This window comes from Zootermopsis nevadensis, unplaced genomic scaffold (genome assembly GCF_977971745.1).
Source record: "Zootermopsis nevadensis isolate Lab colony 2312 unplaced genomic scaffold, Znev_1.0 Znev_ptg000006l, whole genome shotgun sequence".
In the NCBI taxonomy this organism is placed as follows: Eukaryota; Metazoa; Arthropoda; class Insecta; order Blattodea; family Termopsidae; genus Zootermopsis; species Zootermopsis nevadensis.
The window spans coordinates 9,471,968-9,490,676 of NW_028259138.1; the positions used below are offsets into that span (position 1 = coordinate 9,471,968).

Sequence of the window (18,709 nt, forward strand, 5' to 3'; positions counted from 1 at the left end):
TAGACAATAATATACGAACTTGTCATGGCGATACGATTAGAGACAGAGGCATGTTTATTTATTTATTTAGTGTTCTGTCTGACGACAGGTCCATATGAACAGGATCCTTCCATCCTTTTCTCGGACTGGGACCTGTTCATATACGTTCTTGGCAGATGATCCAGAAGTGGTTTGCCATTGCCTTCTTCTGTGTGTGAATGGAGTAATTGTTTGGATGCCACGGAGAAACCGGGGAAGCCCCCGGAGGAAAACTCCGTGTTGCCTAGACCACGGCCTTGCCCAACACAAGTTATAAATTCGGGCACCGCCGGGAATCGAACCCGAGACCTAGCAAAGGCGTTGTGACGTTCAGTGCAATAATATCTGTCCAGGTGTAATGCACCTGGATAGATATTATTGCACTGAACGTCACAACGCCTTTGCTAACAGAGCGGCGGTCTATTTTTATCACAGGCAAGGACGTCGACTACCAGCGCTTCGAAGAGGTTCCAGGAGAATATCAATGACAACAACACTTGGACACGTACACCACCTCCAGTTTTCGCCTTCTAAATTATGGAGCCTTAATACCACCACAGCATATTTTTTATTCTTTGCCGCTAGTCCAGGGGTGGACAAACGTTTTCTCTGGAACGCCAAATGAGAACTAGCATTCGTTTACCGTAAAGAAATGAGGCCCTAACATTCAGTTAACGTCGCGGTGTATCATTTTAAGTATGTTCTACATCTAAGGTAAATACATAATAAATTTTAATTTTACGTATCATTGTGAGTCTTCAGAAAACTAACTGGACAGACAGCGCTCATCAGGGTTGTCAAAAACGTTTTTATTATTAGGTCTAAATGTTGATTCTGCAATATACGGAAATGCACCAGATTATTCATTTGCCATCCTCAATCTTAATTATGAATTTCACCGCTTCTATTCATACGTATGAATGAAAGAAAAACACACCAAAACACCTTCCATCCAATCTAATCTAAATATACGAGTTTGCGGATTCATACAACAGTCTAAAAGTAAAAAGGGACTTCACAAATTATAATTCCTTTCTCAGTTCTCCGTCACTTTGCATTCTGTCGGTTACAGGTGTAGATTATCTTGGGTATTTCCAGCATCAAAGCAAAAACGAAGAACCACTACGTTCTTAAAATTTTAAAAACTACACCAAAATTATTCTTGTAGTTTCCTAAGAGTGTTACTGTACTTATCGGCTGCGCCAGAACTTACCAAATGCTTCTTGTAGAGTTATCACATCGCTGCCCATTCCTTTCATGAGATATACAACTGTTCTTCCAGATAAACATACAATTTAAAAACACTGTATTCTTTCCTGGGCTTCAGCTACACACAACTCCACAGACTCTCAGTCTGAAAACGGCTTGTTGTGCTTAGCAATGTCACATACTCTGAAAACATTGCGCCAGTCGCTGACTCCTGTTATTTATTCCAGAATGTAAACACTTTTGGTTGCTTTTAACATTCGACTCTAATTACTTGGATTTTCTAGCGTTTTCGTCCGGAGAGAAATTAACAAAATATCCTGCATGTTTCGTAAAAGCTGAAGTTTCAAATTAAAAGTGTCACCGAAACTTATGCACACAGCCGTAGACCCTGCATCTCTGTGTGTGTGTTTTATATATATATATATATATATATATATATATATATAAACTGCACTCACTCCCTGCCTTACGTTGCTTCATTGCTCTCTTTTTACTGGAATAACATTCATACCGATTAAAAAATATTTAATTTATATAATCGCATTCAATAAACATCTAATCCACTCTCATAAACGTAATAGTCAATTCGCCTATAACCAATGACTTCGCGGAACGAACGCGCTGAACTATCCAAAAACAGTATCAATTTCGCAGGCTGTATTAAAAAATAACAAATAAATAGTGGTCTCTTAAATATATCAGTCCTGATACAAGTTCAACAGTAATTATTATTCTCATTTAAACAAATCTGAATCTATGTATTTCCTACAAAATATACCGTAAATCATAACACTTAAAACAGGCGCACATGTATTTTATTTTCATTTTCGGCTTTAAAATTCGCAGAGGCCACCAGTCTGAAATAATTTAGCCGGAACCAATATAACACATCACAGTTTCTCGTAACAGGAGAACTTTATACTGAAAAACAGAAACAGTGAAATGGAAGGAACTATCCATGACTCCACGAACCTTTAGAACTTACAAGAATTTGCGGGTGTTTTCTTATTCAAGTATGCATACAATTCAGCATTAATATCTATCATTTTTCACCACTTAAATAGAACCACCTGCAGATAACCTATTAAAGTCGAAACATGCAGTGGATTTTAATAAACATTGAGATCATATTTTTTAAAAAAAACATGTCGTGTAGATGGAATATCAATCCAAGTATTCTATGAGGTTTGAAATTGCTATATATTGTTGAAAATATCTGGTACGAGTCATACCAATTTAAACTCAACTGTAGATTTGGCTTGGCTATCGATTCTATGGACACGGCGTGTCCATATCGGTCTGATATATATACATACAAACACACACATAAGTATGCGATGCATGTCTATCCGCCCACCACGTCAAAATTTTCCAGCCGTCTGCCTCGCGGGCTAGTCAATACACTCGTACGTATAGGACAACAACAACAACAACAACAACAAAACAAACAAACAAACAAACAGCCCGCAAAAGTAACAGAAAGCCTCTTGCTTTATTTAACTACAGTTAATTCTCCATGGATGTGGCTTCTTCCGCTTGAGAATTTAGAAATTGTCCCCCCCATGAAAAGGGGTCCAACCAACAGCAAGGGTTCTATCTACAAGGGATAAAGCAACATTGACGGCTGTAAAGGAAATAAAACCCGCTATCCAACCCATAACGGGCGACCATTGTGTCCGACATATTTGTTTATTTATACGCTAGATGTATATTTGAAGGGTTGCTGCGTCGGTAAACGTCTATCAGACTGTACAGGCGTTACAGCCCATATTCGAACTCACCTCCGTGAGAACATAAAATCCTACTTAGGTTTACATCTGACTTAATTGGGTTTCTGCAGATGTTACTCAGTATCTGAAAAGATATGAGGGAGATTGGATGAATTCGAAAAGATGTAGTCGAGGTCGATATGAAGATTTCTATCGGGGTGTTCGGTGCCTGATTACTACTGGTCAGGTACAAGTTGGACACATTATAATTTTTGTGTCTGTGACCCGTCTGATCCCACACTTCATTAGACAAACAGGAGTAGATGAGTGATAAAATCCTTTCAGGAATGATATCATCTCCTGATGATGGGGACAGTGAGAGTCTATGAAACTTTGGACTTCCGTTCCGAATTGATGCGGCTGGTCACACTAGAGGATTTTATCACTGTTAGTCGCCGCGAAAACTTCAAGACATGAGCTTTTAACGAGGGAAAAAGTCTTTTTTAGGCGCTATAGTAGGTTTAGAAGCCACGGTGGTCTAGCGGTTAGAACGCTGGCCTTGTAATCCTGAGATCTCGGGTTCGATTCCCGGCGGTGCCCGAATTTATAACTTGTGTTGGGCAAGGCCGTGGTCTAGGCAACACGGAGTTTTCCTCCGGGGGCTTCCCCGGTTTCTCCGTGGCATCCAAACAATTACTCCATTCACACACAGAAGAAGGCAATGGCAAACCACTTCTGGATCATCTGCCAAGAACGTATATGAACAGGTCCCAGTCCGAGAAAAGGATGGAAGGATCCTGTTCATATGGACCTGTCGTCAGACAGAACACTAAAGAAATAAAATAGTAGGTTTGGATGACATTTTATCTTCAGTCTCTAAAGCTATTCATTGTAAAATAATAGCATATTAATTTAATACTTCGCAATATTTTACGGGAAGAACCGGATTTTGTTTGTACACGGAGACCGTCATCTCCTCCAGGTGGTTTCAGGAATACTAGCACAATGAGATGCCACGAACGCTTCATTCCGCATTATCTCGGTTGATCTTTCGCTGTCATCCCACCTGCGTCGCTATACAGCTTCTGCTGTTGACGAAGAAACCTGTCGCTCGGTATATTAGACCAGATTTCGGGGGGCCTTATATTGGTACAATAATAAACAGAACCCTTCCTTGCTAATCTACAAGATATTCCCCTCCTCCATAAGCCAGTTAACAGGTGAGAAATTTATGACGAACTATCTAAATTGTAATTGCTAAAGCAGTATTGCTCCATACTTGTAAGTAACGTCAAAAACATTCAAGTGTATTAAATGCCATTAAAATTAGATAAATAACGAGTTGAAGTCATTATATTGAAAAAACTATATAACAAAATATGACGTAATATAAAACTCATCCTGTTTTGTTTCGAATTCAACAGAAATGTGGAAAACAGTTAAAATCTAAATGCGAATATTCAGTTTACTTGCAGTCACATCATCCAACCGTCCCCAAACCAAATTAGTTAAAGTTACAAAGGAGAGTGGCACTGCTGGTTTTTGCAACGTGCTGTTGGCATTTTTGATGCTAGCATGAAACTTTTACTCGCCCGGGAGAGCAGGTCCCCGGGAATTTTCCAGCCCTGCCCTAATCCCTCTCGGATCGTAGGCCTATAATAAAATACAAAAGAGCCACTTACATCCGAAGCCCCTCAAATTCAAATGTCATAAACGTACTGGACTGTTTCTTTGAACCTCGAATAAGGTGAATGAAACAGGACCGTTGTCACAACAGCGTGAAATTTATAGACCAACGTGGTCAAATGAACATGTGTCTTAGTTGCATGTGTGTAAACTACACATTGACGTTTTAACTAGTTCCAAATATAAAAAAACACTCCTCTTATTCTTCAGAATGGAAAAAATGGCATTCGAAATTTGGTATTCAATATTAAACTAAAGTAGTAATATTGTTTTTACTTACATTTGTTAATAACGTTTCATTTCCAAAGAAAATAGAAGGCTAATTTATGTTGTATGTCGATAAAGCACCGACGAAAAAACGTTTAGACTTCCTATTTGCATTAGGGATAAGAATATTTGAGATTTAGTATATATAAATGAATTGTAAATAGTCTTCCCGTCAGTATTGGCAGCCCGTGAGTCAGAGCTCGATCCATTCTGTGACGGATAGAGACAACTCGGCCATGTATTAAGATACGTATAATCGGCTGAATAAGAATTCAGGAGTCACTAAATCTTGTGTAGTACGGAATGATGATATGCGATATTGTGCCTGATATCAGGAGACAAGAGAAAACGGAATGTAGGTCTAAATAAAAACAACATATACGCAAAATATACAGAAATTAAAATAATATAAATTAAGGAAAACATTAAAAACAAATTAACTGATTTATATAAAGCGGATATATAAAAATAACGGACGCATGAAATAGGAAAATAACATAGAGATTCCCCACGCGGGACTCCTCATCTATTCACGTATGGAAGTCCTCATGCAGACTACAACTTATTTTTATTATATATCGAAACTTCACAGAAATCCGTTCAGTAGTTCTGAAATTGCTGTTACACGTGGACAAACAGGCAGACATGTCGAACCTGACAGACACACGTGCAAACGCACTTAAAAGTGATGTTAAAAGAATAAAATTAGTTACAAACTATTTAGAAACGAGGTAAATCCCACAATTGTCGTCGGAAATACATGAAAATACACAATTGCTAGTTCAAAAGCTACGCAGAAAATTCAAAATGAAATGATTTATTTCACACTGCAATCCCTCGCTGTTTTTGTTGCTGTGGTCAATGGGTCCGCGTTTGTTACCCTCATTCAGTTGCAGGGAACAGCAATGGAAACAACGATCAGGTCACGTGTTACATTATTTTAAAGTTTCTCTGGAGGTTCGCGCCAAATTAAATACCTCGTCTATGATCCCAACCAAACAAACATACATCAAACTGTGTTTTATATAGCACATAATTTGATTCAAAGTTTCTGAATAGTTTGCGTTTGGAGGTGGTTGCATGCGGCGTGGAACGTCAATTCCATCCAAAGCCCTAGCTGACAGACGAAATTGATGGAGTGGTGTTGAGGTGCGTTTGTATGTTAGTAATGGAGTCAGTCTCACTGTGCTGTGTTTGCAGCTCTATCAATCTGCGCAGCTTCTCTGTCACTTCTCTGGCTTGTAGCTGTGCTAGTTTAATATCGTTAGCAAACACCACCTTCCGGTCATACATTATTTTCAGCAACAGAGACAGACAAATGGGAAAGAAATAATCCCTATTCCTCTTTTTTCAGATGCCTTAATTTAATATCACACTTTGTTACTTCCTTGCGTTACAGGTCCTTCTAAAGCACTGTTAGCAAAATGGCCAACAAACTCAGATTTCACTCAACTGGAATGTTCATCATCGTACTCATAAGAGTCTTGGTAGGACCTGATACAATAAGCCTGTTGAATCCAATGTAAATGTGCGCGCCATTTTGTTTTAAATTCGATTTTAATATATTCTCGCCCAAAAATGAAGTATCTGGGTCTACCAAACAGTCTCTCCCTTTCAGATTCAATTGCCACTATGTTGATGAATTCCTCAGTCCTCCGTGTTACATGTCTCTCCCATCACATTTTACTTCATCGCCTCAACAACAATAATTTAAGAATACGAAGTACGATCCTATTCCTCTTGAAAATCGTGTAATTTTCTGGTATCTTCTGTTACTTAACTTTTCTTAAGTTCATAAATTGTCACGACAGGACATAACCTCTAAACTCACACATGAAAGATAAGAAGAGAGAAAAACCAAACTACTCTTATTTATAATCGCATTCAGTATCTAGTAACTAAATGACATGACATCTTAACTTAAATGCGTTCTATCATTAAACTCCGTAGTACCTCAGTTACAAGGCTCATAAATGTCAAATAGGCACAGACCGCTTTACAAATTAAACCGCATTTAGTTCTCAGCAACAGTTAAGCAGCGTAAATGGATAGCTTTATGCTTGTTGCATTACGTTACCTCATAATAAGCATGACAATGACCAGACGAAGGCAAAACGTGGAAAACAGAAACAAATTTTATTACAGATATACAACATTTCCTCGCCAGACACAAAAACGACGAAAGAACCCGACATAAATACGATTACACTAAAGAGTCGTGGTAGGATTTGAGGTTTTCACATCTGTGAATCTTAAGATGGCTGTCTTCTGGGTTGTTGCACCGTGATGATGGAGGCAATAAGGACCTCTGAAACGTCGGTAAACTTCTACCAGACTACACGGCGTAACAACACAGAAGACATCCATCTTTAAAGAGTAGTTTCAATAATGTTGAGAAACAAGGCAATAATCTCGTGTTGCATCGCTGTGACATAGTATTTAGCACACGTAAAGTAACAACATCTGAATAAAAGGATATTTTTATGGAAAAACAATACTTCTATTATAGCACCCAACGAGGGTATAATAAAATGCTTATTTTCTATGAGACAGTTACATGATAAATTCGAACACCTGAAGGGTGGTACAACTTGGAAGACCCTGACACAGATATTAATATAATTATCTGACGAAACAGATCATGAATAGGGCAGAGGGGATGTAAAATAATCCATTTCTTAGAGTACAAGGCCCAGTAGCGAGATCTTATGAACACAGCCACTGACTTTCAATTCAATAAAAATTAGAAAGTTTCTTGAAAAGACGAGAGACTGGAAGCTTCTCAACAAGGATCCTTTTCCTAGAAAATAGTTGCCATTGGTTGTACAAGTCGATCCTAGATGGTGTATTACTACAGAGAGACAGACGGTTTGTTAAATCTAATAATTTAATATTAAATATTTCTGACGACTGAAAGTAAATAGCATTGTAATAATAAATAAAATGTTTTAAACAAGATGTACAATTAAATACGGATTATATAAAAAAATAATTTGTTTCTTTATATTAGTATTCACCAAAAACGTTTAGAAGAGATATGTTGAACATTAATATAAATAAACAAACTACTTAAAACTAATGAAGTAATGTAACGGAACTCATACAGTAGTTTAATCAAGAAAATATTAGGATTTCTGTCTTCTGGGTCAGGGCGATGAATGTGCCAATTGGCAGTATGACCTCTGAAACGTTGGTTAACATCGACCAGACTACACAGCGCAACAACCCAGAAGACAGAAATCTTCATACTCATCGCCCTGATAATGGAGGCAGTATGACCTCTGAAACGTTGGTTAACATCTACCAGACTACACAGCGCAACAACCCAGAAGACAGAAATCTTCATACTCATCGCCCTGATGATGGAGGCAGTATGACCTCTGAAACGTTGGTTAACATCTACCAGACTACACAGCGCAACAACCCAGAAGACAGAAATCTTCATACTCATCGCCCTGATGATGGAGGCAGTATGACCTCTGAAACGTTGGTTAATATCGACCAGACTACACAGCGCAACAACCCAGAAGACAGAAATCTTCATACTTATCGCCCTGATGATGGAGGCAGTATGACCTCTGAAACGTTGGTAAACATCGACCAGACTACACAGCGCACCAACCCAGAAGACAGAAATCTTCATACTCGTCGCCCTGATGACGGAGGCAGTATGACCTCCGAAACGTTGGTAAACATCGACCAGACTACACGACGCAACAACCCAGAAGACAGAAATCTTCATACTCATCGCCCTGATGACGGAGGCAGTATGACCTCTGAAACGTTGGTAAACATCGACCAGACTACACAGCGCACCAACCCAGAAGACAGAAATCTTCATACTCGTCGCCCTGATGACGGAGGCAGTATGACCTCCGAAACGTTGGTAAACATCGACCAGACTACACAGCGCACCAACCCAGAAGACAGAAATCTTCATACTCATCGCCCTGATGACGGAGGCAGTATGACCTCTGAAACGTTGGTAAACATCGACCAGACTACACGACGCACCAACCCAGAAGACAGAAATCTTCATACTCATCGCCCTGATGACGGAGGCAGTATGACCTCTGAAACGTTGGTTAGCATCGACCAGACTACACAGCGCAACACCCCAGAAGACAGAAATCTTCATACTCATCGCCCTGATGATGGAGGCAGTATGACCTATGAAACGTTGGTTAACATCGACCAGACTACACAGCTCAACAACCCAGAAGACAGAAATCTTCATACTCTGATGACGGAGGCAGTATGACCTCTGAAACGTTGGTAAACATCGACCAGACTACACAGCGCAACAACCCAGAAGACAGAAATCTTCATACTCTGATGACGGAGGCAGTATGACCTCTGAAACGTTGGTAAACATCGACCAGACTACACAGCGCAACAACCCAGAAGACAGAAATCTTCATACTCATCGCCCTGATGACGGAGGCAGTATGACCTCTGAAACGTTGGTTAACATCGACCAGACTACACAGCGCAACAACCCAGAAGACAGAAATCTTCATACTCTGATGACGGAGGCAGTATGACCTCTGAAACGTTGGTAAACATCGACCAGACTACACAGCGCAACAACCCAGAAGACAGAAATCTTCATACTCACCGCTGCGAAAACCTCAAATCATACAAAGAAAATATGAGCTTCCTGAAAGTTAATTTGAGAAGGTAACGTCACAAACCGAGGATTTCATTGATCTTCTATCAACTACTGAGATTCATGAGGGAGTCCATCTTCCCCTCTATTTCCCAAGAAACCATGTAAGTTTGGGGGCGCGGCGCGTAAACAGGCTACGTTCCTATTAGAAATATATTAAATACGCGAAGCAAATATGCGCACGTGGAGGCATATATGATGCATTCTATAAGCTACATAATATTATAGGCAATCATATGTCAAGCCTGGTTTCCGATAGTTTGTCTGGCCTCACTGCCCTCAAACACCCACATCCATTTAATTACATCAAAGGCGGAACTCAACGGAAAAGCATGTTTCATTATGCACAAATTACACTGTGGAATTATTTTTTTACCAGCAATCTGACTTCTAACTGCGCTTTCAGTTCGTCCCTGTTGTGTTATTATTCTTCTTACCAATGGTACTTGAGCTGCCCCCCCCCCCGCTCCACTAAGGATTTGTTACTTGCTCCTGGGAATTAATTGTTTTGTCTGTATTCTCGTTAAATTTACTAATAGAAACGACTTCACTTGAATACAAACATAAATCCTCGTTTCCAAAACACTGATAAATAGTCTGCGAACCTGCCTACATTTCCTTTATGAATTTCCATTCTTAATAACCTGGGTAAGAATTTATTGCAAATTCGATTAGAATGCTACAAATTTAACCCCAGCGCACAAAATTAAAGTTGTTTCCTATATGTCATTTAATACACAAACTGATGACAGTTCAAATAGATGTGTGGATCTCAGTGTAATCTATATTTAATGTTTTCTGTGATGCGTCATTATTGTCTGAGTTTCTTACAGAGAATGTGTATAGTTCATTCGGGATCGATATCATTTAAATTCGGTCACAATTTTTAGTGATGAAACAAATATTCCTAAAAAAATTTAAGAAAATCTCTTGAATAATTTCAGAATAATTGTCGATAATTATTATATTTGTTTACCGTCAAATCACAATAAAATAGTAAGATAAGATAAGATGATGTTTTAATCATTTTAATTATCTTATCTTACTATTTTATTGTGATTTGACGGTAAACAAATATAATAATTATTTTAATTAATATCACAATATGACGCAACTATACTATCTCATGAATAATTTTCGAGATAAAATATTCAGATGAAGAAACCCGTTTACCCAATATCTGTTACGATGTGTGCTTCTGGAATACTACGTATTAAATCCTACGTTAAAAATAGTTACCCTCAATCATTAACGTCAACGACACGTAATGTAATTAGGCCCAAGACACAAATTTCTATATCATTCCCGCTCATCTATTAGTGAGACCTCAAAATGCGTGGAGTCGTACCGACTCCGACATCGATATAAAATCTTAAGAATATTTTCTATACCGTGTGAGCCACCGGAGGTCTAGGGAGATTCAATGACGCGTTGAGCCACGTGGTGTGGGAATAATGCTTTGTAACGTTGGCTCCGGTACATTAAGAATACAAACTGTCTACTAATAAACCGAATTCAGCAATAATCATTAGACGTATATTTAAATATAGGTTATAAGACTAAAATGTAGGCTGATGATTCACGAGGGGGTAATGAAATCCCTTATGGTATCATTTACCATTTTAGTAGGTTTACTCTTATTAACACATATTGAACTTTTATGAAGGAGTCGGGGTCGGAGATTTTAGTACCGACTCCACAGATCTGGAAACAATAATATAAGTACCAGGGATTTCCGAGTAGAGGCATTTAAAATTTCCAAGGCATTTCCAAACTCATTCTATTCAAACGCATTTTTCTGCCGATCTGTAGGGATCTGAGTGTCAATACTCATGGTAGTTTCTGGTTACGCACAGGCCACTGTCATGTCATAGTCACGACAATATCAGTCCGTGGGTTTTCAGAATAGAGGCTTTTAAATTTTTCAAGGTCATTCGAAGGTCATTTTTTTCAAACGCATATTTCTGCCAATCTGTAGTAATCTGAATGACAATACATATGTTAGTTTAAGGTAATGGACAGGTCATTGTCATGTCATAGTCACGACTACATAAGAACCGTATGTTCTCCTAATAGAGCCTTTAAAGTTTTCAAGGTATTTGAAAGCCATTTTTTTCAAACGATTTTTTCTGCCAATCTGTAGGGAACTGTGTGTCAATATTCATGTTATTTAGAGGTCACGAACAGACAACTGTCTACGTATTTCCTTCACATCTTTCTCAATATTATGCTCCCATACATGCCGAGGCAAATTTTGTTGCTTGGCTGTTTACCATGCGAACAGATCATGTTTTGAGAAACACACACAAGTGTCCCAAAAATAGACATACAGATTATAATACGGACTGATAACCTAAAACTCTCTTCATTATGCAAGAGCATGTGAATGTTATCTTTTGGAAAACATATTATTAGGATTGATTCTAATCCAATTTACATATTGAAACAAATGCGTTTTATAAACTTTAGACCTATTATAACGTTACGATAAAAATAAATTGTCCCTTCTATCATTCAAATCAACAGTAGCTCCTTAAGTTCGTCATCCTAAAAGTTGCTTTTAATCTCCCAAATTATCATATACTCTAAAGGAAATATCATCACACACTTATTCTACTTATGCACTCTTAGAAGCACATAAACTAAGATCTGGATCTGTAGCGGAAAACATCCATTTTTCGAAAACTAATTGTTTCAGAACACCAAATGACTAACAAAGTCTAGAAATTCATTAATATTAACTAGTCCTCTTGTCAAATATTAGTCCCATACACAAACGTAAGTTAACAGTAGGAAAGAAAAGGAACATATTCATACCAACCAGAAACAAATTAAATGTGTCGTCGCAATTATCTCAATGTTTGGTTGGTACGTATGAAATATTCTGTTCCGCACGCTTTCTCAAGCTAGAATCGCATGACAAGCAAATATTTTAAAGCTTTTAATTATAAATCTGAAAAGTCTGACTAAGGTAATTTCTATTTACCAACAACAAACGAAAATAAAGTATTTCTTTATTCGAGTCATTCTTTATAAATAATTAATTGGCAAGTTTAGAAACGTTTAGGCATTTTTCCTTTTAAGGTTATATGCTTCTATTATACCCGACCTATCCTTCATCTTCAAATTGTTTACTTAGTTCCTCCAACACTATGGGACGAAATGCAAACTGTTTATTACTGAAAGGGTCTTTATGATAATCCCTGACACCAAGTCAGTATAAAACTGAAAGGATATTATGCTGTCTCTTACAGTTCCTTGCTTTTCAAAGTTCCAAGTAAACCACCATGCCTCTCCCTCAAACCGATACGCAAATGGCTTATTTAGTCATAGTTTTGACTTCAGAAGTCACTGTTTGGGCGTGTGCTTTTACACGTGTGCGTCTCGATGCAAATATCTCTGACAAGCGTAAAAGTCTTGGATTAGGGCAACTGCTTTAGTCTCTCAGATGTCGGCTTTAACACACGAGTCGACGATCCTCGAATGTTTTCCTCCTTTAAAACCAAATTTGATTCAATCTTTCCAATTTCATGCGCGAGAGAAAAGTGAGTTGTAGAAACTGATCTCACCGACTAAATATCTCATTTCTGTATTTTTATTCGTTACGTACCTGTATTTAAAAAAACAAAGTACTTTCGAGTGCTTAGCACTCCTTCGTATTCGAGAGGTCCCATGCTCAAATCTCAAGCAGCAGAACGACTATCCTCCCTGAGGTTTATTCTTGCTTGCCTCAGTTCCTATATTCTAACGACGGGATATTATCCTAAATTAGGTCGTGACCGCTTCCTAACATATCCATTACCCATCCTATCATAATTTTATTTGAGGGGAGGAAAGAATATATTACTTCAATATGTACTCTATTTAAGTTCAATTTGTGGAATATAACCTCAAACCTTCAAGCCGTAGCCGCGTTTGCAATTCTTTGTTTATAAATAATGTTTTTACGTGTATTTTAGGAACGTTCATAATCTATCTTCATATAAACTTTTTATTTCTAACTCCTGTGTCCCATTATTTATCTCTGTCACACGAAGCTAATTGAAAATGTTCACACGGTCCCCAATGTTGTTCTTTCACATTCTAATATATATATATATACCGCAATTTTAAAGTTGCATACTTTCGAATATTTATAACCATACATAATTTTACGACCGTAGATATATATAATACATGACGAAAATGTCGTCTCTGAAATCCTTGAGTCAGCCATGTTTAAAATAAATTGAAAGATACGAGGTTGTGGCAGCCTTCCGAATTTTCGTAAAAATCGGTCATTTGGTTCAAACTGAAAGGAGGGGCACTCAACCTACATGAAGAGACATCGTGAAGTCCTCGTGACACTACGTTTTCCTTGGGAAAGTAAAACCAAATATGAGTAACTAATTACTGTGTTACATTTCAAGTATGAAGTGTTCTATATAAGACTAGCAAATTGCCCGCAGTTTCACTGCGGAGATTCGACAAACATTTACATTTTCTTGTCAGTATTTATTGCCCTAAAATTAATGATATGCCTGATCACCTATTACGTATATAGTGGGGTAAAATTATTGTTCCTAACTCAAGATAATTCTTCTTTATAATATAATTTTCAATAATTAGTTCCGAAGATATTTGTCAGTATTTTACCCGTTCCTTCTTTCGCCATACTTGTTGAATTTTGAAATTTACTACAATACTTTAGCCATCTGAGAACAAAAAGATATTAAATATTCACGTCGCAGATTCCTTTATAAAATTAACTATTAGAATCCGCAAAGAGAGAAGAAACCTTTAAATAAAAATTAATAATTACAATTTTTAACGAGGAGGTCAAACATAAGATATTAACATGAATTATTCTTGAGAACATAAGAGGTTATACTATAACATTACTTCATCGTCTTCTATGGAGAGCAAATTTATAAGTTATTATAAGAATTCGACACAGAATTTCTTCATAAGCAACATTTTTTCGTGTGGACACTAAGAATAGCTATTTGAAAGCCTCCTAGATCAATCTGCATATCATCTAAATACTTCCCCTGAGCCGTATTGCCTAAGTTATCATAATGAAAAACACTTTAAATGAAAAGTGTAAAAGTTTAAACTCAAACGGACAGTCAGACGGTATTAGTGGCATTCTGAAAATAAATAGAGTTTCGCCTTTTACATATTCTGTTACAACTGTAGCTTGTTAATTTTTTTCTTAAATGTTTGACTCATTACATGATTTGGGAAATAATCCTTTCCCTTAAGAGAGTAATTTTAATATTATAGCGGTGTTTTGTCGTAGTTTAGTCAATTTGTCTTCAAACAATCATCTACTTCTCCTTGTTTACAATATACAGGAAAACCATCTCCATCTGAATTCGAACGACGGAAACTCTTTTCGGGGTCGAGGCTTTTGTTCCTGTAATCTCCTTGCCCGAATTAATCCTCGTTTTGGCACCGCTAATTTTCCTGGCTACACAAGTCACCTCACATACCCACAATTTCAATTGTATTAATAAAATACTACACATGCGCTTAAGAGCTTCATGCTTTCTAACACTGCATTTATACTTAATTGAAATTTCAATGTATATTCTGTAACTATTGCTTGGAAATGCGGAGAAAAAAACGTGCGTATTTTTAATTCCAAAGAAGCAGAGTTTTATGGAGAGCCAAGGAGATATTACGACTTATATTAGGAGGAATTCCATCTCCCACACGTGACTGATTTACTGCAAGATTTCCGAGTACTGTGCGTGGACGGAGACTGGTAACACAATGTACAGAACTTCGGTTTTAACCATTAAAAATAGTAGTTTCAGTAATATAGCCTATAAGTAACGTGGTCTATCAAACTATAGGAAGAAGACACATCGAGAATAAGAAGGAGTCGTTGAGAAAAACATTTTTACCTAAGAGGGTGGAGGTTACAACTGGGTGGAAAGAACTCACAATGAATAATTACATAATCTGTAATGAAACATTAACAAATAAAGGATGATGCGATGGGTAAAACATATAGAATCCGTGCAACATTTTAATAGATAAATCTGAAAGAAATAGACAGACCACTTGTGATACAAAAGATTAAATAGCAGAATATTATTAAAACGAACCTTCAGAAAAACAGGGCGTGAGTGTGTGGATTAGACTCATCTAGATCAGGGCAGGATCCAGTAGTGAGATCTGTGAACAAATTAATGAAATTCTATAAATGGCAAGAAATTTCTTGACAAGTCGAATGACTATGAGCTCTTCAACAAGTCTATGATCTGCGAACTTAGCTGGGTACTTAAGTTTTCTCGCTTATACCACTTTTCTCAACACAGCAGTTCTATTTAAGATTTGCTGTCTTCTGGGTTGTTGCGCCGTGTACCAGACTGCACGGCGCAACAACCCAGACCACAGAAATCTTCGGACTCACAGCCGTGAAAACCTCAAATCTTACAGCAGTTCTATTCGCTTTTCTTTGTTGAAGCGCATAAATCTTTCACATGTGAAACTGATTTCATGTTTATATTTTAGGTTCTCAAGGCGGTGAAGATGTCGATATTTAGTGTTCTGGGTTGTAGAGCCGTGTGGACGTTTAGGTACATGAAAAGGTTTCGGATGAACATGCTGCTTCCATCTTCATGACTGAAGTTGTTCTGGAAGATTCTGCGAAATGTTAATATCTACCTACAAGTCCACACGGCAATACTACCCAGAAAACAAACACTGATTTTATATTAATTTATAGGCTTATAATATTATGACATAAAATTTCCCTTCTACATTTATTTTCCTGTGTAATCCAAAGAGAATAAATCTGTCGCTTGATTCCGTAGCTTTCAAATTTATTGGCACTATCATATAAACTGCGTGTTTTTATTTGTATACAATTCCTGCAAAATGAAACACATGTGAAATCATCCTTTGTTTATTTAAACTGAAATGAACCAACAAGCCTGTTATTATTTGCTTTCATAAGTCAACCGCAGTGAATATGGCGCACATGTAATTCGACTTTATTGTGTCACTGAATAAAGTGTATAAATCACATTAAAATACATGCATATCCATTTAACGTGTTGAATTGTTTGAAAGGTCGACAAAATGTATCAAAAACACACAACAATAGATAAATTATTTTCATTAGTGGTAACTGCTGACGTGAAATAACCACTTGAGTCACAAAACAAAAACAAAGATGTAACAAAATGGGGGGGGGGGGGTAAGTGATTGTATCAATCGACTAATGTTTCCTTCTGCTGAACTCATGTTTCAGCACCAAACTGGAAACTGCAGACCAGTGTGATTAAATTCTTTGGGCTGGCAGGTATTTTTAGTCTGTAGAACTTTATAGAAGCATCATGCAATGCAAACCAACTTTATCATTTTTATTTTTTAAGATCAATAATAATATAAAATGGCAACAGTATGAATTTCTGAGGTTTGAGAGACAATAGCACAATTATGGGCTTGAAATTCATTGTGATCATCGACCTTAGAAAAATAAGCAACATGAGATTCAACTTCTAGTGGACTCTAAATCTGAAAAATGACAGCCAACTTAAATTTTGTATTCACTTCCAGACTTTATTCGGAAGGCCACTTTACCGACTAAAATGAAGTTGCTATCAAATTGACCAAGACTGCATCCTCCAAAATCACACCTTTTCTCAATTCAAAATCTTTTCGTAAGGTTTGACGTAATGAACTACGTACCTGAAATAGCGTCATTGTATAATTATGGTAATCAACATGGAGTAGTTAAATAAGTTATAAATAATAATGTTCTTCCCTTGACTCTTGACGCTATGTAGACTTGGTAACCCTGAAGATGGAAACAGTATATTTCTCCGAAACGCTAGCATCTACCAACGGGTCTACGCGGCGCCAAGACCCAGAAGAAGAACATAATCATCCTCAATGCCGTGAAAATCTCAAATCTCGCAAGTTAGAAACAAATCATTGTATAGTGGTTAACCGTCTGTCTTTGCGTCCAAACGAATTTGTGTTCAATCAAAACTGTAGTCGCAATAGAAAATAATCTGTTAGTATAATAACAACCATTCACCTGAAGAGGGTAATAGAATCAACTCCCCAAACACATATCAAGTATACGCAAGTGGACGTGTCCAATGGAATATTGGTAAGAAATAAATAATTTAATCTCCCTTGTATGAAAAATAACACAGAAAATGTCTATAGCAGATGCAGCTAAGGGCCGCATAATACTGCAGAGACCACAACTATATATGAACAAGCTTTCCTGCAGCCTTGTATAAATCTTCCATGCTTTTGGCAGAGGCTGATATAGCAGCCAAAAGCCTTCCTCATCCTCTCACTGTGAATTACTTCCTGAACTGAAGTAACTTTGAGCGCACATTAAAAGTTCTACGTGACATATTCCCTTTAAGACACCAAACGCTTGACAGATTAATTTTCTGGAGCTTCAGATGCGTTCGTTGTCGGCTCTGATTACTAATTCTGAAGTTAAATGTGAACTGCAAGCACTGATCTTGCATCAGACTCTCCAATGCCCAGGGTGCCCCCACGTGATGACGCCCATTCCGTATAACCTTACAGACACACGTGGCATTCGCATATTGCATTAATCACAGATCCCTTTGCATCAGCCGACAGTCACTTCTCTAAATACATACAGCTTGACGCAAAAGTCAAGACGCACTGGCCCTTCGAGCCTTAAAAAATGTACCAACGTGGAAGGCTGTCATTTTTAATATTTAAAGCAATGTATTTATTTATGTGATTGTAAAGATACTTATAAGGGCAGTAAGAAAATTAATTTAATTACACGTCGTATAAAAAATAATATTTATGAGTTTTCATTTCAATTCCTAATAATAGATATGTAAGTCAACTACAACCATCAAAATATTTAATAGAAAGCTAAGTTTCTCAGGTGGTCCAGTCATTTATGGTGTCCGAGTGTTCATTATCACTTTCACAAGAACCAGATGATTCCAAACCTTGCTACAACAGTTTTTCCCACATTTTTCTTCAAATCACTAATCAGTAATCATCCTATCATTCGATGTCATATAATCTGAGCTGTTCGCAATGTCGTTAAATTGATAAAAAATAAAATAAAAAACCTATCAACAACAATTTTTTTCTCCGAAACATAAGACGCCACAGCTAAATCATTTCATATGCGAATATACAG

General features: G+C 37.3%; 1 protein-coding gene across 5 annotated transcripts in view; it reads right to left on the reverse strand.

The window, feature by feature from the left end:
• Positions 1 to 18,709, reverse strand: part of LOC110831469 (uncharacterized) — a 396,354-nt gene that overhangs the window by 329,975 nt on the left and 47,670 nt on the right. For all 5 annotated transcript variants that reach the window (XM_087343660.1, XM_087343664.1, XM_087343661.1 and 2 more), the window contains exon 2: positions 15,654 to 15,723. The gene's annotated coding sequence lies outside the window, so the exon portion shown is untranslated. The remainder of the gene's footprint in view (positions 1 to 15,653; positions 15,724 to 18,709) is intronic.